At 36.8% G+C, this 24,071-nt stretch overlaps 1 long non-coding RNA gene across 2 annotated transcripts in view; it reads right to left on the reverse strand.

Annotated features, from left to right (window-relative positions):
• Nucleotides 1-24,071, reverse strand: part of LOC144223135 (uncharacterized) — a 217,262-nt gene that overhangs the window by 42,576 nt on the left and 150,615 nt on the right. For both annotated transcript variants that reach the window (XR_013332584.1, XR_013332583.1), the window contains exon 3: nucleotides 10,334-10,551. This is a non-coding gene — a long non-coding RNA (uncharacterized LOC144223135). The remainder of the gene's footprint in view (nucleotides 1-10,333; nucleotides 10,552-24,071) is intronic.

A 24,071-nucleotide genomic window follows, 5' to 3' on the forward strand; every position in this document is an offset into this window, starting at 1 on the left:
CTGTGCTAGGAACCAAGATGAATATGTGCTGTATGTTCCTGAGGTTCTCAGAATATAAATAAGGAAGTAAGGAGATAAGACCTACATAGAGACAGAATTAAAAATTGTAGCTCAAGGCAGGATATAGATGGCCAATTAGTTCTAAGGAGAAAATTGTACTCCAGGAAGATTCAGAGGAAGATAGAATAGCTGGGAACAGGGCTTTGATTATGAAATGGGGCGGAAGGGGGCCTTTGCAAACGACTGAAAGAGGATAACATGTCTGTGGGCATGTGTCTAAATGGAAGGCAGTGATAAAAGAAGAGACTGGAAGGATGTTTGCGGGGGGAGGGGGCGGATTGGAGATGTAGAGGGCAGCAGCTCCTAATGAGCAAGAGACTATCAAAACAATCCAAATATCTTGCCAGGAGCAAAGGTTCAGGTTCGATTGCTTAGAATTATTATAGTCCACTATTATACTAGGCTTTGCCTGTATTACCACTTCCTCCAAATATACTCACTGAAAAAAACAAGACAAAATGAAACAATGTACATAGCGAATTCCCTGTACCTCTCCAAACAATGACAAAGAAAACATGAGCACTATGCTCCTGCAGTAAAAATAAAACAGGAAAGAAAATGTAAGAAAAGCATATGCAAGTCATTAAATATTGATATAGGTGAACAGAGGAAGATATAAAAACTATCCTTTTTTGTTTGTTTTTTGTTTTGGTCTGATTCTTACCTGCCCAACCTAGAAGGAAAGAAATTGGACCTTTAAGGTTCTAAGCGATTCTAAGTCACTATGACCCAAAAGTTGTGGATCTTACTCCAGACCTTTTGGTAGTAATACACAAATTTTTCTGACATCTCATCCTGTGAGAGCCAAAAATTTAGCCTCAGGGGCTAAACTGAGATTTGGGGTAGGTTCATTTTGTAAGGGAGGAATCTTAGAACCCGAGAGGAACTTTCTTTGGTTTGGAGATCTGATATCCTCTTATCTGAATCCATGAGCACTGGTGCTGATTCATTTGTTCTAATCCAAATGGCCAGTTACAGCGTTCTGGACTCCTTTATGCATCACTGTTAGTCTGGAAACACAGACCAATTTAGGAACTAGGTCCTGGAGTGTATGCCTGTGAAGTGAGAACTGTGGCATTTGGGAACTCAGGAAGTCTTTTGGCTCCAGCTGTAGGAATTTTCAGGCTTCTTCCCTCTGCTCATTCTTATTTGGGGGGATTTCTATCTGCAGACTGGAACTCCAATGAGCCCCCATCAGGAGAGAGTTAGGAAAACATACATCCTTCAAAGGGCTGTCCCACTCTCCACCCCTAATCTCTGCCTTGATAAATTTCCTCAGCCTGTTTGAAGAAAAAACAAAATAGAACAAAACAAAGGAGGAACCTACAATTTCTTTCTTTTTTACTAATTTAATTTGAATACTAAAGCAAACCCTTTCCTATAGATTTAATGTATTTCCTCTCCTTTTATTATCCCTTGATATTTATAAGCGGTGGTATCTGAATGGGATGAGAAGGGAAAGAAAATAAAAGTAGCACATTTGGCACTTGGATGTTTCCATCATCTTTCTTCCCCATCTAAAAAAAAGATATCAGCTGATTATTCGAACTTAGATATAAATGTTTAAAGTGTTAATGAGTCAGAGATTTTGCATTTTAAATACAGAGATCAAATCCTTAAAGAATAGAAGTTTCCATGGGGCTTTATGAACATCACTGGATTTGTGCTCCGCTGTTTCTGAAGCAGACTGAGTGGGCAATCTGCTTGTCTTTCAGATGGAAAAAGTAATGCTTCCAAAACTGAGTCAGGCCAGGAACATGCATCCAGAGCAGAGAGGATTTGCCTATTTATCACCCTGAGAGGTTCACTGGAGAGGCAGAGGGCTGGGTCTGCTTCTCATGAAGGCATGTTTTTATTTTTTTGATGGACACTTGCCTATTACTGGTTGCAAAAAATATGAAGAATCCAAAACTTTCAGAGCAAACATAAAAAAGGAAGGCTTAAATAGGATAGAATTTAGGAAATCTCACCTTTTAAAATTCTTCTTCCAAATCTAAATCTACTCCTTTTTCTTTTTCCTCCTTAGATTTCCTCCCCCTCTTTTCTCTTTCTTCAGTTATGCTCTTTTTTTTTTTAAACTTCTTTCTTTTTATCTTATAGTCTATCTCTTTTGGGGGTGTGCTATATAATACAGCAACCAACTCTCTGGAAAACAAACCAACCATCCTGATTTGTGTTTGTGACAGTGCTGATTCCATGGTGTAAATACTCCCACTGTGGCTTATTTGATTTGGGTTTATCTGAGCAGACTCCAGACCCAACTATTTCCCTCCATTTCTCTCTTTGTCTGTCTCTATCTTTGTCTCTCCTTCTCTCTGTCTCTCTGTCTCTGTCTCTCTCTCTCTCTGTCTCTGTCTCTCTCTCTCTCTCTCACACACACACACACACACACACACACACACACATAAAAAGCTACCCTTCAGAGGGATAAAGAACTTATGAACAGAGAAGAAAACCTGAAACCAAAAAATATATTCAAGAATTCTTCCTCTTATTGAAGTGTCATTTTGGTCTCCTGGTATTTGAAGTTTGGGGCCAGCAATGTTCTACCTCTTTTTCTGTAGAGTTGGGGAGAAAATTCAGATCTCAGCTGGGTTCTCACATTTTTTTCCTTCTAAGAAAAAATGAGCCCTAGGGAAGAGGAGAAATCTGAAGAGTTTATGTGTGTGTTTTCATTAGTTGCTTTGAGATTCAGAACTTTTGTTCTATTGCCACTTTAAAAAATATTTTTTTCTTTTAAGTCAGCAGGGAACTGGAGATGATGAGCCCAGGACTTGGTTTCAGCCCTGGGGCACAACATCATAAGATTTAAATAATGTCTTATAGGTTTTCATACCTTTTTTTTCCCAGGGAGTTCTAAGCATGTTGAAATGTGCAAGTTTTGCTCTCAGTATTCATTTCCCACTGGCTTTCTTTCCTTTCAACATTTCCTCTTCTCAAAGCCTTTTCTCTTTCTTTCCTTTTCTTTTTTTTCATTCCCTTTCCTCTTTCTAATTCCTTTTTTTCTCTATATCTTCTTTACTATCACCCTTTCCCTTTGCTTTTCTGCAGTCCTCTTTCTAACTTTGCTTTCACCTCTGACTTCACTGTTTTAAAAATCTTTACCCAGACTTCTCTTACATAACAGTATCATGCAGTAATTCCTTATTGCAATTACACGGAAACATTTTGGAGCGAAGAAAAGGTCATTACCATAAATCTTGAGAATAGCGCAAATAGGAGCTGAAGCTAAGGAATGGGGTGGGGGGTGGGCATTCATTCAAAACTTTAAACGTACACTGGGGCCAAAGTCCACATAAGTGTGGTTGTCATTAAGGCTGCTTGCCACATGGTTCTCATGGTTCTGCTTCTCCCTGGCACTTGACAATATTGTGTTGCTCTTTCCCTTTAAGTTGGGCGCGACCATGGAAAAGCTTTGGCAGGTAAAATATGAGCTGTGGTGATATTACGTCTAGACAAATGTTTCAAGAGCTGATGCCAGGACAGTTTACAATGTTCAGAGTGGTGGAGGCCCAGTCAACATGGGTCCCAGAATGAAGATAAAGCAGGACAAACCTCCAGAAGACTTTGCGGTAGAAATGTAAAGTGAACAAGAAATAAAATTTGTTTGAAGACTCTGAGATTTGGAGGTTGTTGCACATACATACATGAGATAGCCTATTCTGAAGAGTACAGTAACCAAGAGAAGAAACATAAAATAAGCTATTGGCTTTCAGAGATAAGAGTGTAGAGGCTCAAAAGAAAATGAAAAATGAGGTTAAATTATTGTCACTTCAAGGAAGATTTCCCCAAGAGTACGAAAGATGGCTGAAACTAATCCTATATTTTGGATGAATGCAGAAAGTGCTAATTCCTGTTGTCCATGTACATGACATATTTAAGGTCCAACAAATACTTCAGAGCATTTGCAAATGTGGCTGCAGCTAGCCAAGAGGAAAATGTGCCTTGTCAAAAGTGTTTTCATCCAAGATCTGAAAATCACTGCTAGATCCAGCGCAAGGCCCATGCCAACATAAGATGTAGTGAGCCCATTACTTTCTCATGGTATGAGATGGGCAATATTCTTTCACCATTTTTACACTGTATTCATTAAAAAATTACTGGATAACTGTTTGAGACTAAAGTAGACTTCAGAGTTTTAGTTTTATTATAGTTAATGAAATATGGTGGGAAGAGTATCAAATAGGAAAGAAGCAAAACTGAGCACCTGCTCAAAGTCTGCCACTAAATAAATAATTTAGGTAAACAAACCTGAGCTTCAATTCTTCTTATTTGTAGAATGGGGATGGTCTCTAAGACTGTATCCAGATTGAATACCCCTTGATTGCATGTATAGAAGCCACAGTTTATAAGAAATACTAATAATTGGGGGAGCCTGGGTGGCTCAGTCGGTTAAGTGTCCAACTTTGGCTCAGGTCATGATCTCACGATTCGTGGGTTCGAGCCCCACGTCCGGCTCTTTGCTAATGGCTAGCTCAGAGCCTGAAGACTCTTTCAGATTCTGTGCCTCCCTCTCTCTCTGACTCTCCCCTGTTCATGCTGTTTCTCTCTCTCTCTCTCAGAAATAAATAAAACATTAAAAATTAAAAAAAAAGAAATCCTAATAACTGATCCTCGAAATGACTGTGCTTTGCTGGAAGAAGACAGTCCTGTACTATTCCATCAGAGGCAGTCAGGCACTGTGAGAGAGATGTGATTTTACCTGATTTGCAAGCTAACAAGTAAGCCTGCCATACCTTTATAGATACAGGGAGAAGACATGTCACTCCTGAGTCAGAGACAAAAGATTTTATTGTTCACAGAAATAGCAGCAATGAAAATATCAACAACTCTTGTGATGGCTCCTTAAGACTCAATTCCCAAAGGGTGATGTAAAGAGGACTAGTGACCTCCATACATGGAGTGGGTCACATTTTTGGAGGAAAACCCTTAGCTTATGGAAGCCAAGTCTTTTACAATGGACACTAAGCAAGTCTGCCCTTAGCCCCAGTGGGAGACATTATCTTTATTATCCTGGGCAGGAAACATGACTGCCCTTTGCTTTGGAGGGAAACACTACCTCTGTCTTCCAAGGCAATAAGAAGACTTCTTTGTTTTGGAGGGAGATACCAGCTCTGTCTTCCAAAATAGTTCACTATACAGATATCCTTGAAAAGATAATCCAGAACAGAGGCACTCAGTGTGTTTGTTCATTACACATGCAGAAATATGTGAGACCCATAGAGAAAATAAGTCCCCACTAAATAGGTTCCCCTTATTTTTATCTCATCTTGGCTTTTGGAAAATCTTTACATCAGAAGGTCACTCCAACAACTGCTTTGAATAATCTGACAGAGGCTGGGGCCATATCAGCTCAGTTCATGTCATACAGCATTTCCTTCAGGAATACAACAGGATCCTAAGCAGGACAATGGTGTCAATCTATAGAATTTGACCATGAACCATATCTCCAAGTTCTTGTTCCCAACCAGTTAAACACGGATCAGGTCATTAAGAAAGCCAGGTGGCCTTATTCTTAAGTGTCTGTATCAACTTTTCTATTTGGCCCAGCATGTTAATGTGGGTACATCAGATTTTATTAGTGATGCACAGATGCCACTCTGATGTGTAAGGAAAAATTGTACGCCAATTCTCTTATCCATAGTAATGGCCAACAAGTTGAGGCTGACCTGAATGTCTCCTAGGACCAAGGAGGTGTCATTGATCACTTCAAGTAAAGTGAGGGACAAATTTTGCATCTCCTTTTATTTTCTAAAAAATTTTAATGTTTATTTTGAGAGAGAGAGAGAGAAAGAGAGAGAGAGAGAGAGAGAGAACAAGCAGGGGAGGCCCAGATTGAGAGGGAGACACAGATCTGAAGCAGGCTCTAGGCTCCAAGCTGTTAGCCCAGAGCCCAATGCAGGGCTCAAACCCATCAGCCATGAGATCGTGACTTGAGCCAAAGTTGGATGCTCAATCAGCTGAGCCACCAAGGTACCCCTGTACCTCCTTTTCTAATTAGATGATTCACATCACATATATATAACGCCCAGCAGATGCACATAAGTACCAAGATAGGAGATAGTTATCTCTCCATTTCACAGCCAAATATGAAAGATTTCAAAATTATATCTGATTATAAAATTGCTAGAACAATGTCAAACTAGAAAATTATAAACGATATATTTTATTTACTGTTTAAATGTTATAATTTAAAGTTTCCTGCTGCTGAGGCTACTAAGTAAAAGTCTTACTCCTACGTTACTCCTAGGTTATTAAAAAAAGAGTAATTCTCTCTGTCTCTCAAAAATAAAATAAACATTACAATTTTTATAAATACATTCCTCCTGGTTGCATACCAGTGTGTCTGAAATTTCCACCATTAGATACAAATTTGTTTATATCTAAATCTAAGATACATATGCATGTATATAATTTGCTTATATCTATATCTGTATAAGGGAGAGAATCTTGCTTAAAACAAATATTCTTAAGAAGAGAAATGGTCTCACGTTATTATCCACACATGTTGCAATTAATGTGAGATCTTTTCCACTGTGACAACACCTATTTCAAGAAAACTTCTATGAAATGAGGCCCACAACAGGTCAGTTTTGGGGTGGTGATGACACTGAAGAAAGGCATGGGGTGGGGAGGAGGACAGTGGAGGTTACAGGTTAAGGACACAAAGTCACCAAGACACCCGCAGAGGAAGGGAGGGGAGGTAGGAAGATACTGTAGAGACCAGATGTGTCAACATCTCAGTTTTGTCTAATAATGCTTTTTCAAGATATAAGAAGTTGCTAAATGGCTGAAGTCTGGAAGCCCAGCTTTTCCTGTGATGGAGTGTATATATATATATATATAATATATAACATGCTGGCTCCTTTTATTTCAGAACAATGTTGACCCATGTCCATGTCCAGTGAGATCCATCCACACCCCATCTTACTGACTCATTTAGCTTCAAAGAAAGGTTCACAGAGCAATTCAAAATAGCAAAATTCAAGGTGCACAAAGTAACAGAGAATTGAGAAATATCATGTAAGGCTTCTGACGCTCTAAAAAATTTAAAGCAAACCAAACACAACAAACAAAAAAGAGTAAAGAAAAAGAAAAAAAACTGTTTGGAAATCATTTTTGGGGGGAGTCTGAGTGCAAGACCTCTGCACCAGGTGCCCAGGAAGAGAAAAACATAACCTTTTGTCTCTCAGAATGATAGATGGATGATCATGAAATTGTCAAACCTGGAAATGGTTTTCCCACCACTGCCTGAATACCTGGCTGATGCACCTCACATCCATAGCCCGGATTTCATGTCTCAGAAGCAAAAGGGAGGAATTCGGGCCTCAGCAGTCAGCCTGTGTTGAGACCATGCAGCAAAGGCTGTTCATATGGACAGGTTTTCACTGGGATTATGCCTAACTGAAGCGTTAGTCACTCACCCTTTGTGGCTTATCTGCTTTAGGCTGCGGTGTTGGCGTCTGTTCGGCCGTACCAATTTGTTTATCTTGTTTGGTCATTAGTTTTGTCTAGATTTTATATTCATTATTCTGTATCGTATCTCTGACATTTCAGTTTAGGAGGTGATTGTTTACCATATACATTGATTCTCCCAGGCCCTCAAATATTCCACAATCGATGCTAACAAGATAGTAACTACGAATAGTCATTATTTGGCTATTTTGGGACACTCTCTCCATCTCATTTTAATGCGTTCTTATGTTTCCAGTCTCCCGGGGACTCTCACATATTCCTTTTGAACCTTTACTCTTTAATGCTACCCAGACAGAGCCTTTGTACCTCTTTGGAATGAATAAATACAGACTATCTCAGGTGATTTAAATCTCTCTCTCTCATGTGCCTTTAAAAATGCACACTTTGCTTTTATCAATCCAATATTTTGCACTTTCAAGAGAAAACACTGCAACTGGCATAGGTTCCCTTATCAACCTGTATTATAGATGAGGGGACCAACTAAGGACAGGCTTGTCTTCTAGGTTCCTAACAAGTCACAGACAGAGCGAGAATATATTATGGATGTTGTAGATCATTTGTCTGTCCTGTTTGCTATTGTACTTTTTGTTGCTAGTTTATCTATTTACTGCACCTGGAGTTTCCATGTGGCCTTTAATTGGGACTGAGTAGGAAACAGTTACTCCTGGGGCCTAGTATACATGCACAGTAATGGGTTTCCTGGGAGTTGGCTAAGCCTAGTGCAACCAACACCCAGGTCCTAAGGGAGAGCCGATAGGAACAACTGCCCCTTTTACATTCCTTGTGTTTCACTTGACAACTTTTTTTTTTCCATAGTGGAATTATCACTGGTGTAGCTGTCATTGCGTGTGGTTAGAGAAGTCTGGGATACTGAAATACATTCCATATATTGGCAAAACTGATATTTAGAGCATCCTGTGTCTTCATGCTGCAACTTTCATATAATGATATATGATATGATATGATATGATATGATATGATACGATACAATATGATGATATGGTATGATATGCCATAACTTGGTATGAATACAGATAAGCCAGCTCTAGACGGCTATGGTTTCATGAGCAGACCTAAAACAGGTTCTGCACCATGCTATTCGAAAAAGATCTTACCTATTTATGTCAAACTGCTGAGACAGCCTAGCAAAACAATAAATGCAAAATGTGGCTGACTTCTGCAGGACTGTGGGAGCAGTCAAGCACCTCTGGCTGCCAGCCAGACCAACCAACACAAGGTCTATTACATTGTGCTTCACTGCACTCTGCCCCGAGATTTGCTTTGGAAGAGACATAAGATGGAAAAAGAAGAGGCCAGAGCAAATCTTTCTCCTCAGCATCACATGTAGCCCATACAATGGTGGTTGAATTCTGAGCACAAATGTGACCCCCTATCCATAGCTGAGCTGTGGTCTGCAATATTCTGTTATCATCTCTTCCCCAACACCCAAAATACAAAAATACTTTCAAGGAGATGATAAACCCCAAAGTAGAATACAATGCAGTGTATTAGGAGTCCAGATTAACTCAGTTAGATGTCTAGTCCAGGGAACAAAATATTCAACCTTTAAATAAATACACAATAAAAATAGCACACTCTTACTATAGGGTTACTGGACTGTAGCAGTAAATGAACTGAATAAAATTTTATGGCTTCTTAACATGCTGAGGTTTTCGCAGTGTCTTCCATCTTGTAGCTTAACAACATTTTGCAGTCTGCTATCAGTGAAACTAATAGTGCAGATGAAAATTTTATGAAAAATGGGAATCTACATTGGTTTTATATTATGTCAGTGAAATGAATAAAGATCATATTTTGGCATTAACAGCTAATGGTGAGAAAAGAAGTGGGGGCCGGTTACTCCTGTTTTGGCCCTGGAATTGATGTTTTTTAAAGAGTCGGCTGTAATTATGATATTTGAATGTCATTATCATTAAACTGATGAATTATTTAGAAAGAAGGTGAACAAGGCAAAGAGTTCCTCGGTGTGTTCATGCATTTTAGTTGTATTTTGCCAGTTGAGGTGCTCCTTTCAGAGGGCGGTATTAATCACACGGATGATGCAGATACGTTACATTATTATTTCTCTTAGCAAGGTCAAAGTTTTCTACTACAGAGCATGTGGGGGATAAGAATAGAGGAAAAGGGAAAGAGGAATTGCTAAATAATCACTTATATTGCAAATGTTGATAGGAAATAGTCCTCATTCTTTGAAATGGATTGTATTATAACTTCCATGAGTTGTTGTAATGACCTCCTTATCAACTTTCTGGCTTGAGTGGCTTCAAGAAAGCTTTTTGATAAGAAGGAAACATAATTTGAAAAAAAAAAGATTATTACAATCTGGATGAGACACATATTCAGTTTAGGATACAAGCAACTTTGCCTGCAAACATTTTTCTAGAAGCAAATGGCAAATTAATAAAGGACAACCTTTATTTTCTCATTTTCTCTCTTCCACTTCCTTTCTAGGAAATAACCTTTACATGTTTTCAGTGGTTTTGTTTCTTAGGAGTCTGAGAAATAAACTTTTCTCTGGATTTATTTTAAAAATTATGTTTCGGTGCACCTGTGTGGCTCAGTTGGTTGAGTGTTCAACTTCTGCTCAGGTCATGATCTCGCAGTTCCAGAGTTCGAGTTCTACATGGGGTGCATTGCTGTCAGCCTGTCAGTGCAGATACCACTTTAGATCCTCTGGCCTTTACTCTCTGCCCCTCCCCTGATTACGCTCTCCCAAAGATAAATAAATATTTAAAAAAAAATAATAGAAAGATAAATAAAAAACTGTTTCATTTACCTGGCTTAAATTGGTATGTTGTTGAAGCATCTGGGTGGCTCAGCTGGTTAAGCATCTGACTGTTGATTTTGGCTCAGGTCATGATTTCATGGCTGGTGAGATACAGCCCCGAATTGGGCTCAGTGCTGACAGCTTGAAGCCTGGAGCCTGCTTCAGATTCTGTCTCTGTCTCTCTCCCTATCCCCTGCTTGTGCTCAGTCTTTGGCTCCCTCTCAAAACTAAAATAAAACATAAATAAATAAAGATAAATTAAAAACAAAATTGGTATGTCTCTGCCTTCAAAAAGAGACTTGCAATGTTAAGTCCTTCATGTCAACGGTTGATTCTTATTGAGTGTTAAGGTGCATAATCTTGTGTAGGCATATAAGACAAAACATCAAATTTTTTACTTTTGGACGCTATAATTAACATCATACCATATTTTAACTATATTCTACAAAATGCAAGCAGTTTTTTGTGTTCTAGAGATTTTTTTCATTTTCATACCTTATAATATGAATACTTTTATCCTATAGAGCATTCTAAGTGCTCTTTTTTGGTCATAGATATTTTTGCTTTTCTGAAGAACTTCAGAATTCCATGATCCCAGTGATGTTACTTCTCCCATCTGTCCTTATTTTTGTGATTTGTTTTTTACCCCCTCAGCTGGGGGCTGATACTGTTTTCATTGGGGATTCTCTGTTTATTCACCTCCGAAAGTCGCATACTTAGAGTGGACTTTGGGGACATGACTTTAGGTAACACTCTAAAGGGTAATTTTCTTCCATGTTTTCTCTGTTCAGCTTAATCCATCCAGGAAAGGTCCAAGAATATCTGTTCTTGGCCCAACATCTGTTTAGTATAAAGAATATACATTTGAATAGACTATCTTTTCTACTCTAGATTAGAGAAAAATGGAAACGGATCTATGGAGATAAGGAAAACTCGATACACAAGTAAATTTTCAATCAATACAATAAGATTAAAACAGGGAAATGCAAGCTAAAACCACAATGAGGTTTCACCTCATACCTGTTATAATGGCTATTATTAAACACACACACACACACACACACACACACACACAAAACCCAACAGAAAAAACAAGTGTTGTCAAGACACAGGATAAAAGAACCCTTTGTGCAGTTGGTGGGAATGTAAATTGGTGCGTCCTTTATGAAAAGCAGTATGGAATTTCCTTAAAAAATTAAAAATAGATTTACCACATGATCCAGCATACCGCTTCTGGGGGTATTTGTTTGAAGATAATGAAAACCCTAATTCAATATGATACCCTCATATTCATTGCAGCATTATTTACAATAACTAAGACATAGAAACACCCTAAATTTTCACTGATAAATGAATGGATAAAGAAATCATAGTACAAATATAAAATGGAATATTATTCAGCCATAAAAATACCTTGCCATTTATAACAACATGAATGGACCTAGAGGGCATTAGGCTAAGTATGAAGTAAGTCAGACAGAAAATGACAAATACTGTATAACTTCATAAGTGGAATCTAAAAAAACAAACAAAATCAAAATGAAACAAAACAAAACAAACAAAAAAAAAAACCCCAACCTTATGGATGTAGAGTACAGACTGCTGGTTGTCTGGGGTGGAGGTGAAGTGGTGAAGTGGGTGAAGAGGGTCAAAAGGTACAAATATTCAGTAACAATGTGAATCAGTCATGTGGATGTAATGTAGAAAATGGTGACTATAGTTAATAATACAGTATTGCATATTTGAAAGTAACTATGAGAATAGATTTTAAAAGTTCTCAATATAAGAAGAAATGTAAGTGTGCATGGTTGGCTCAGATAGTTGAGCGTCCAACTCTTGATTTTGGCTCAGGTCATGATCTCAGGGTTGTGAGACTGAGCCCTGCATAGGGCTCCATGCTAAGTGTGGAGTCTGCTTGAGATTCTCTCTCTCTCTCTCTCTCTCTCTCTCTCTCAATTAAAAAATAAAAATAAAGAAAAAATAAAGAAAAGAAAAAAGTTTTGTAACTATGTATAATGATGGATGTTAATGAAACTTACTTACAGTAAGTTTAGTTAACATCTTGTAAATGACCAAATATATATATAAATATCAAATTACTTCATGGTACACTTGATACTAGCATAATGTTATGTTAATTAGACCTTAATAAAAAACAAAGAAAACAAACAATTGTTTTCTTACACTAATCTTAATGTGGATTTGTGTTTCTTCTTATATTTTTATCTAAAATATTTATGGCAAAGAAACTTACCTAAGTTAATGTAAGGAAATAATCTACAATAATACTTCTTTTACTGTTAAGAGAATTTCATTATTTTTGTTTGTTTATGTTTATGTATTTATTTTGAAATAGAGCACCAGTGCAAGGAGGGGCAGATAGAGAGGAGGGAGAGAATCCCAAGCAGTCTCTGCATTATCAGTGCAAAGCTAGACATGGGGCTCCATTCTAGAAACTGCAAAATCACGACCTGAGCTGAAATCAAGAGTCAGATGCTCAACCAGTTGAGCCACCCAGGGACCCCATAAGAATTTCTTGATTTTTAAAAAGTTTTTGTTGTAGCAAGCTACTCTCTTTTATCTGTTTAACCAAGTTCTTTTTTTCTCCAGTGCTTTATATACTTTACGTGTTCCCATATACACAGTTCAACACAAACACACATAAATGCACACATACAGTCTCATCACAGGTGAATATCAAAGAGAAACCAGTCAATTCATGAATTTATTCAGTGTTATTTACATTGGATGAATGAGATCGTATTTTCGCCAATAGTATTTACATTTCATACTGTTTAATTTATAATAAAGAGTAAGGATCAGCCACATATTTCATTCGCAGGTGAATCTTTAAGCATGGGAGCTTACACAAATTAACAAATGATTAGCCTCATCTAAAGAGTAAAAGCTGAATATTAAGAAAGTGATAATATTTTGTTCTTTGCTACTGAACATGAATTCCTGTAAGATCTTTAACTCTTACCTGTCTCTTTTCTTTCTTGATTTTTTATTAATAAATGGTGTTTAGAAATTTTATAAGGAACCGCAGAAGTGACCTAAGGCTAGTTCTACCTGACCTTTTCAATAAAAGCACAAACACATACTATAACCTGAATATTATGTGCATGAGATGCTAACCATTTAGTGCTTAAGAACCATATATGTATATACTCACACTATGTTTACATTCCTCTGGAGAGTTAACTTTATGTAGTCAATACTCATATTGAGGGACTCAAAAAGCTTGCCAGGAAATAATCCATAATATTTTGATTCCACTGAAATGGTTTGAGCTTATTTGTTTGCTCTTCTTGCTTACTTGTTTGTTATTTTTATTCAGTTCTACTTTGAGGGATCAAATCACACTACTGTTTTTCTTTTTCAAGTTGTAAGAATTGACTGTTTTAATTTGAGAAGGATAAAGGATGGTCCAAAATTTTTATTTACTTTTCACACCACTAGATATGGAGTAGGAAGGATGAAAACAGAGATCAGGTCTTTCCTTCTGGAGCATTTCAGAATCAGAGCTAGAAAAAGTATTTCTCTGGGATTTCATCAATCAATATTTACAAGAGTTCCATGAAATGGTTAGAACTGAGATGCCATGCTGAACAAGTCAAATGTGGCTGAAATTCACCCAGGGACGAATGTTGCAGGTATTAAATTATCCATGGGCTCCAGTCAAGCAATTCAATACTCAATCTGCTCAAAGCCCAAGGAAATAAAAATCACATAAGGAATTCCAGTTTGAAGGAATATTTTCTTTTTAATTTCTGACGTACAATGGCAGGCCATCTGACATCATGTCACATCAGCTTAACTCCCTGGCTGCAACAGACCTGTTGTGCTGTATCAGTGAGGGAAACGTACAAAGAGATTCTTGTCCTCAATCAGATTTCCCTGGTATCAGTCTGGACAGCAAGCAGTCAATCCCAATTGAACGGGCAGATGGAGACAGAGCAGATTAATAAGTGGATCCTCTTTATCTGAAGAGCTGGCAGGCATCATGGTTCGCCAGGCACCTGAGTTATATTTTTAAATAGGTCAGCACATCGAGCGTTTACAAAGGGGAAATGGAGTTAGCTGGAAGATTGCCACCAGTGGGGAACACAATGTGGGAGGTGGAGCTCAAGGTGCACTTTGATGGAGTCTGAGGATTTGGGACAGTGGAGGATGGAAAATAAAGAGTAGCTCTCCCTGTTTTACCACCTTGTTTAAAAAAAAATGGATGTACTACGGAAAGCACATAACACATATCTGGGTAATATCTCTGAGCCTGGTTAGGTATTTTTGTTTTAAAAGCTTCCAACAACATCATCACTGCCACTCTACAATTATCATCAGTGGGGTTTTGTTTGTTTGTTTTGCACCTTGCACAGTAGGGTCCCCTGGGAGCTACACAGGAAGAGGAAAAATTGGACCTTCAAACCAAGCAGGGAAACATGATCTATTAGGTTCAACTATGAAAAAATAACATGTGTGTGTGAGTGTGTGTGTGTGTGTGTGTGTGTTGTGTGTGTATGAGAGAGAGAGAGAGAGAATAATTAAACTGCCTTGAGGGTGCCTGGGTGGCTCAGTAGATAAAGTATCCAACTTTGGCTCAAGTCATAATATTGCGGTTTGTGAGTTTGAGCCCCCCATCAGGCTCTGTGCTGACAGCTCGGAGCCTGGAGCCTGCTTCTGATTCTATGTCTCCCTGATTCTATGTCTCCCTTTCAAAAATAAATAAACATTTTTGAAAAATTGCTTGGAAATTAGGCCCCAAAGGAAATATAACTGTGTTTGGAACAGAGGCAACATATAAGCCAACCTATAAGTAACACATCTATAATGATCTCTAAGATTTCCAAATAACGTTTTGAAAATCATAGTCAACAATGTGATCAATAGCTTACATTTTGAATACTAGCCTGTCTCAACCAGGAAGTTTCAGCCCCTTAAAGAATCAGAGAACCCTTCTACCACATTTTCTAAGGCATGGATTCCTAGGGATGGAGTTATAGGGATGTCTGAGTTCAAGTCTTAGCAACAATAGCAAAAAGGTAACCCACTTAAAACATCCTATTTCCTTCCAAGTCTTAACCCTGACTTACCAAAGAATTCCAAGGAAGATAAGCAAGGGTTCACTATGTAGGTAATAGTTATGTATGAACAAATAATGAATAATTGAAAAATAAACAAATTTCCAACTTTTGAGAATTTTACAATCTGTATTTCACTCCTTTCTCTCTCTTGGTGGTAGGGGAGGTTTTGGGATGGTGCCACATTACCCAGATTGAACAAGGCAAGATGGAGTGATTCACGCTCACAGGGTTTGCCTCAACACTTGATTTGACAGCTGGAAGTCAGACTCCATTTGCTTGTGTTGTTTCCAAGGGTAGATAAAAAAGACATTTGAAAAGAATAATTTGGGACCTCTAGGGAGAATAGCGTATTGATTGAGATGAAGTGTGCAAGGCTAAAGGAGCAAATTTCTCCTAAAATGAGACTCAGGAAAATTAAGTAGCAAGAAAGCATTGAAGTAACAATAAATGCTTAATTTGGAAAGGTTTTTTAAAGTCTCCCAGAGTTCTTGAATTCTCTCATCTCAGTGCCTTAGGTTTAGTCAGTGATTAAATGATTATCTGATATGACAGTACAATGTGGTGGGAATTTCCTCTATAACTTCTGTGTGGAAGCAACCATTTTCTTCCCTTGAATAATAGAGGAATAAGTATTGGTAATATATATCTAAGGTAGATTGGGATGTAAAAGTAAATGATAGAACTCTAAATTTCTTTCAAGTCATTTGAAAAACAAAGAAGTAGAAACCAAAGAAGTAGAAATAGTCTCACAATGACAGCCAAGGCAGTCCTCAAACAGAAAGGGGAAGGGACCACTGGAAGACTACAGTGGCTATGGGGCAGGCATCTTGGGTCAGGGAGACATGACAGAGCTGGAGTGAGCAAAAGGCCTGGGGATGAGCTTGACAAATTGGTTCTAGATCTTTAAGTGTTGCTCATCTTTCTTTGTTGCTTTGTCTTCCTTCAATTCTCCTCCTGCCCATTAAGAAACCTTTCAGGTGTTTTTGGTTATCACCTACCCCTCCTCTCACACGCCATTTCAGAAGCACAGCTGTAAAAATGTAGCCAAATGGGTCTTCCAAGGGAACAAAAACTGATCAATCCTTAGGGGACAGCCATACCCAAAAATCAATACAAGATCCTTTATATCTCTGGAAAAAAACTTTCCCCTTTGATTTCTGGTGTAACACAAGTAAAGATATTAGCAAAGAAATATAGCCAGATAGCTTTTAACAGAATATGATAAAAAATATAATACAATCCAGAAGTAAAAGTAGATTGCTAATATTGTAACACAACACCCATCATTTCTTGCATTCTCAACTGTTGAATTTAGTCCAGTGTATCAAACATAGAGTCAGCACTATAAGAGGCATAGAAAGATGAGTAAGACATTCCTACCAACAAGAAATTTGAAATTTTATATGGGAGGAAAATGTTCATCTATAATAACGATGATGATATAAGCATTATTGTATTCATTTAAGATATGGTCTAAGGAAGAAAAGAAGTGTATATTTTAAAAAATTCTTGTACTAGATGAATAATAGTTTTCATATTACAACATGCACTTTAAATATGTTAATCATGAGATTTACATTGTGGGCCTATGCCACAATTTTCTTAGATATTTTCCTTTTTGTTGAATATAAAGATCTTTCCAATATTTTCATATTATAAATATCATTGCAATAAACAATTTTAATATATTATTTTCTCTTGTATTGTCTTTACACTCTATTTACATGAAGTAATTGGTATGTTAAAAGATAAATAAGAAGAATTAATCCCAATTCTTCTCAAGCTATTCCAAAAAATAGAAATCGAAGGAAAACTCCCGGACTCATTTTATGAAGCCAGCATCACTCTGATTCCCAAGCCAGACAGAGATCCAGCAAAAAAAGAGAACTACAGGCCAATATNGATAAATAAGAAGATATTAATGCTTTTTTTTTCTTATGGAGAAACAAGTATAGATCCTTTAAAATTCATTTGGCACTTTTTGGTTCCTTTGAAAACACACCTCACCCTTGTAAGAACTGGCTGGTTGCTCATAAAGGAAACAGGGGAGAATATTCTGGGACAGCTTTGACAGAGTCCCAATATCACTTAATTAGATTCATTTTGTGTGTTTGGATACCCACAACTCTTGTACTTGACATGGTTTTGTTAGTTTTCTCTTTTTGTTTTGTCTTTTATCCTTTCCAAGTTCTAGCTTTTTTTGGCTTTACTATTTGATGTCAATGCTTTCCCACTAGTGGTGTACTAATGTCTCCCACTAAAAAATACTCAAACCTTCCTCTGCTATTCTATGCATGGTAAATAGTAAAACACCTTTCAGCTTAGTCCAAACCTTCTTCCCTCCCTCTCATAGCCAGCTACTCATAAAGGCAAGATCATGGATAAATCCAACAGTTAAAGGACCTGAGTCTGGCTTTACAGTTGGCATTCAGGCTGCCTTATTCACAGGAAATACGTGATTGGCACATGAGAGTTCAGTACATACATAATAAACCTGAGAAAACTTCCTAAGGGAATTTCTACACCTACCATTTTGGCTCAGCTGAAGGTGATACATTGTCACTTTCCAGAAAAGGTCTTCAAATTGCACTCATGTTTCAATATTCCCTTCTCCATCCATTTACTTGGTCCTCTTGTCATCCTCAGAGTGTGAGCACAGTGACTGTACGAGTGGAAACCTCTATCAAATGGATTATCTTTATGCTGAAAAGTCTTATTACTCTTTATCAATTATGTGTATATAATTATAAACATATAAAGAAGTCATATATGTATCATTCTTGCTGGCTTTAAGAGACAATAATATAAATAATAAAATCACCCAGAAAAACTAACTGGTTTCCTTCTCTCCTCTTAAAACCACTTTTCAATATACTTTATTCAACAATGATGGCTCCCTCCTTTCTCTTAATCTACAGATCTCATTATCATAATACTCAGGTCATTTTGTGTATATATGTATATATAGGTGTATATTAAATGTATTAAATATATATAATATATTAACATTAAATACATAATTATTAATAGAATAATATATAATATAACATGCATTAGGCACATATTTTTTCTTCTTAAAATTTTATTTATTTAGAAAAATTTTTTTTATAGTTTATTTATTTTCGAGACAGAGAGAGACAGAGCATGAGCAGGGGAGGAGCAGCGAGAGAGGAAGACACAGAATCTGAAACAGGCTCCAGGCTCTGAGCTGCCAGGACAGAACCCGATGTGAGGCTCAAACCCACCAACCGTGAGATCATGACCTGAGTCGTAGTCGGACACTTAACTGACTGAGCCACCAAGGCGCCTTTCTTCTTAAAATTTTATAAGCTCCTGAGACATAGATTGTGACTTGTATTTTCCTTGTATTTCCCCTCAGTTATTAGAATAGTATTAAATACAATAAATATCATTGGATTAATAATATAAATAATTGTGAATAATATTAATATTAACATTAATACTATCAATATTAATGGATTGTTTGTTAAATGTTAGATATATTACCAAGGTGGACTTTAGTCTATTAACACAAATGGTATTTGAATTGCATTTTCTACTTATAGATTCCCTAATTATGTTACTTTCATTCACAATCCATTGGATGACCACCAAAAAGAAGATGATGTGTTCACAGGAGGTAGTGTTAAAATTAGAGATGCCAAAGAAGGTTGTCTTAAGGAATAAGAAAGACTTATAGTGTGATTAAAATCAGCTCCCTGGTACCCAAATAGGAATAAACCAAAGTTTGAAAACAAGTCTAAGGCCCTTCTTGTATTATATTTTAATCAGTTTCTGTGGCACCCTCTCCTTCTTAATAACTACCGGTCTTCACCTTTTTCCCAGAAGCCCCTCATTATTTTTCTTTTGTTTTCTCTTGATAAATGATTTAATTTTTCTCCAACTTGGTTGGCAGAATGGCCAACATTAAATGTTCATTTGTTTAAACTAACAGAGTGTGGTCAGTTGATTCCCAAGGGAGGAGAGGAAGCCAAACAGGTCTAAAATGGCATCATTTAAGAACACTATCAATTCATTATCTTTTTCATAAAGTTCACATATGCACGCATTAATCATCATGGCATGGCACTGGGCAGGAAGTTCTTACCTAAGCAAGTTCTACTCTACAATATATCTTTAGTGTTTAATGGCCTTTTGCAGCTTTGATTTTATTGTGTGCTCACTCATCTGTTGTTTTATGAGCTAGTCTGTGTCTTTGTGATGAACTGATTAAGCAACTGGTTTTGAAGTTAAATTCATAGGCAAGTCAACACTCCATCCATATCCATCTAAGAATTTTGGCCATTAGGACCTCATTGCTTCTAAAATATACAGTGTTGATGGGGGAGGGGAGAGAAATCTTCTCAAAGGACTTAAGACTGCTTAATAAATTAAACAGTTGAAGAATTAGATGATGAATAAAAAAAAGAGAATATTAAGGAAATATCCTGGTGGCCATCTTCACATACTCAAAGGGCAATGTATATTAAAAAATAAATAAAGTCGCTATGTACTGCTCCAAAGAACAAACAACAGTCCTATGAAAAAAGAATAAAGATCAACATAAGAAAAAACTTTGTTAGCATGCAACATTGAAACAAATTAACTGAGGAAAAGTTGAGACTTTAACCAATGAAATGATTACCCAAAAATCGGTAAAGTTTTGACAAGGTATTGAAGTGAATCATGCTGTGAGATTGGACATGGTACCCTTCCTAGTTAAGAGTCCATGATGTCCATTATTTGACATTTAACAGTCTTACCACTTACTAGCCAGTCTCATGTAATAATCCATTTATTTGTTTTCTCCCTCTTTGTCTTTTTTCCTCTCTTTCTTTCTTTCCTTTCTTTATTTCTTTATTTTTATTTTAGAGAGAGAGCGAGCAAGCATGAGTGTGGGAAAGGAGCAGAGGGAAGGAGAGAAAGAATGTTAAACAAGCTCTATGCTCAGCATAAAGCCCCACACTGGGGTTAGTCCCACAATGATGGGATCATGACCTGAGATGAAGTCAAGAGTTGAATGCTTAACTGACTGAGCCACCCAGGTATCGCTGTCTCCTCCTTTTTTTCTATTTGTGTCTGGTAAATTGTTTTTAGCTCAACTTAAGCCTTTTCATTACGGTTATTTATTTTATATAAAAGCATAGTCACAGATTCAAATCTTCCCTTGACATAAACAAAAAATCCAGGCCTAATTTGGTACCGAATCATGTACCAAATCAGGTATCAAATAAAGGGTACCTTTATTTCTTTCTATGTCCAGCTACTTTCCCTGTGTTGTATGACACCACTCTTCAAACTAAGTGGCTCATATTACCAAAATTCAGAACAGTTCACCTTATTTTTTCTTGAATAAGGAAGTAAAAACTGCTTCATTCTTCATTGTAGAAGGAAGCTTATATGCATATCAATGTATATTAATAAATATTAATAAATGTGTATATATATATAAATGTATATTAATAAATAAGGTCCAGGAAAAGAAAAAAATGTCAAGGACATTCCAATTCCAAGTTTAGCTTTAAAGCCCACCTAGAGAAGAAGATTGTAGAGTCTCTTCAAAGCCTTTAAATAAAATGTCTTGGCTAAACAAAATCCCCTATTTCCTTAATCTAATTTGGGCTTCTTTGAATATGCAAAATATTTTTTTTCTAATAAAGATTTCTCCTATATTTGTAGATTGTAATTAAATCACCCCTTAGCTTTCACTTCTCTATATTAAATTAGAACTCTATCTCCTCCCCAACAGTTTTGTGCCAGCTCTTTAAAGATTTATGCTGCTTTCTGCTGAATTCTTACTCAAAAGTATGTCTATTCAAAATTGGGCTGAATACTTTACTACAAGCTAAAGCTCATACTGCCCTTCTAAGATTGATGTATATCATCATCTACATTTTGAAAGTTGAGGAAGAAGTTAAAGAGGAATTAGGCCTGTCATCATTAATAGATGCTGAATCATGGCTAGGATTAGAAATCAGAGGCTCACACCACAAATAATAGTGAGGTGAACAGCAACTTCATCACTCACCAGTCACCTAACAGGTTGCCCTCCAATATCATCTTTATTTTATAGCACTATATTTCTTACCTCTGGGGATCTTTGTAAAATGGATGGGATGATCAGCTGGGCTGTGATGGATGAAACCATGCTGATTGCTTGTTTTCCAAGATTGAAGACTCTCTGAATGTTAAACCATACCCACTCTATGGTGCACAGACTTTAAGGCGATTCCATGACTCCCACCTCCGGGTGTGTATGCTTTTGTATAATCTTCTCTCCTTGAGTTTGGATGCAATATGTTGACTTTCTTCTAACCAGCTGAATATGCAAAGGTGATGGGATATCACTACTATGATTATATTATGTTATATACACTTTGTCTTGCTAGGGGACTTGCTCATGCTCTCCTACCACCCTAAAGAAACACACTGCTATGTAGTGAACTATCTATGGAGAAAGCTACAAGGCAGGAGGAGCTGGGGAATTGACGATGGCTTCCAAGTGACAACTAGTAAGAAGCTGGAGCTCTCTGTCCTATATAACCACAAGGCAATGAACTCTGCCAACAATAGAGTGAGCTTAGAAGTAGATTTTTCCTCAGCTAAGTTCTCAGATGATAATGCAATCTGGCCAAAATTTACCTTGATTGCAACTTTGTGAAATGTAAGGAAAAGACTCAGCTAAGCTATGGCCAGACTTCTGAGACACAATGACTGAGTTAATAAGTATGCATTATTTTAAGCTCCTCAATGTGCGGTAACTTTTTACACAGCATCTTTGCAGACAAGAAAAGTGAGGATATTGATTATGATGAAGAAATTTCCCCAAAATCTTTGATAAAGGGCCATAACTCAGAACTGTGAGATGATAAGGATTTTTTGTTTAAGCTTTAACGTAATGATATCTCAAATGCAAGAAGATATGACACAAGATTAGACTTAAGGCTAGATTCTGCAGACTTAGAGTTTTAGTCTTGTTCCTTTATACTCTTCAGGAAGACACTCTGGACAGTTACCATAAATGTAGGAAGAAGAGTCAGAAGATGACACGGAAATGTTGATATAATTTTCAGCATTTCAAAGGAGCTATGCATGGTTTTGTAACAAGTCTTAAGGAAACTTTAAATTCTTACCATGTGTATTAACCTACTTTTCAGATAGGTGTTTCCTTAAAACAAGAGAATCAAAACAAGAGTTATTTATACTTCATACATGAGAAAAATAAGAAAGAAACAGAAAGGAAGGAAGGAAGGAAAGAAGGAAGGAAGGAAAGAAGGAAAGAAGAAGGAAGGAAGGAAGGAAGATAAAAGAAGAAAGAAAAGAGGGGGAAGGAGAGAGGGAACAAGGAGAAAGGAAGGAGAAAAAGATTGACACAAGGTAGTAATAACCTTATTCTGAGAATATATAAAATGCATTGTTTTTTAAGTGTATTTTTTTACAAATTTCTATAGCAGATTAGTTACTTTAAATGTATGTGAATATAGAATGATTCACATAAAACAAATGTTAAAAAGTAGGAATGCCTTACTTTATGTTATGGATATATTACAGATGTAACTATAAATTGCTTTAAGATACTAAAAATTAATGACACAGAGTTTTGAACACAATATTCATAACTTCTGGATCCTTCTCAATTTTCAAGTTTCAGCTTATCATCACTTGCTTGTCGAGTTGGTATTATCAGCCACCCTCTTTGAATACTACATTTTAGATTCAATATCTACAGACCCCCATTTCCTTATAACTCTTATATCTTATAAATTTTATAACTCTAGATGCCCTCCAGACTGGTGCCTGTAATCCTGCTTAATTGGCTATGATTAACTCTGCACACTTAATACAGAAAATTAGACAGTAAAGATCCATTTGTAGACTCTGACAAAGTCAGAGGTCAAAAGTCTTCAAGACCTTCAGGGATAGAATCAAACACTTTTTACAGAGTTAGGTAGTGATTTCTCAGGAAGAGAAACAGTCAATCACAGATTCTGTAACTTCCTATTATTCAGATCCCGTGGAAGGCTTACACCCCATGGTCCCCTACTTAGATATTTGATGGCCTTCATGCCAAAATTTTGTTGGATAGCCAAGGTTTCTAATTTTGAGTTTCCTTGTACATTATTAGACCTTAAAGTGTTCTGACTCCTATACTTCTCATCCTTGAACATTCACCAGCAGGAAATCCTTCTTCATATTGAGTATTATTAGGTGATGCTTGCTGTCATGTCTAGTTCTCTAACCATTATAGGAGTCTAGATTTCCACTTAAATGAATCCACTCAAACCAACCTTTTGCTTAGAATGTCCCACTTTTCAACACTTAACTCATGGTCTGTAGGCGCCTGATTAAAAGATGCTGAATTGTAACTTCAAAAGAATCAGCAACTACCTTCCTATTCAACGTTTCGCCCAGCTCTTTCTTTCAGTTTATTCTTTGACTAAATATGGTGATTGAGTCCTTAAAAACATAAGTTTAGAACTTTTAGGATCCATTTGAAAACTCTATAAACCTTCTCAAACATCACAAAGCTATTGTTCTATTCATATTGTGTTTAGGCATCGTTTGCATATAACCAGCAAAAAATAAGGTTTCAATTATTTTATTTCCTATAATAAAAAGTATAGTATTTTGTACGTGGTAAATAATAATACATTATCTATTAA

This window comes from Crocuta crocuta, unplaced genomic scaffold (assembly GCF_008692635.1).
Source record: "Crocuta crocuta isolate KB4526 unplaced genomic scaffold, BGI_CrCroc_1.0 scaffold231, whole genome shotgun sequence".
NCBI lineage: Eukaryota > Metazoa > Chordata > Mammalia > Carnivora > Hyaenidae > Crocuta > Crocuta crocuta.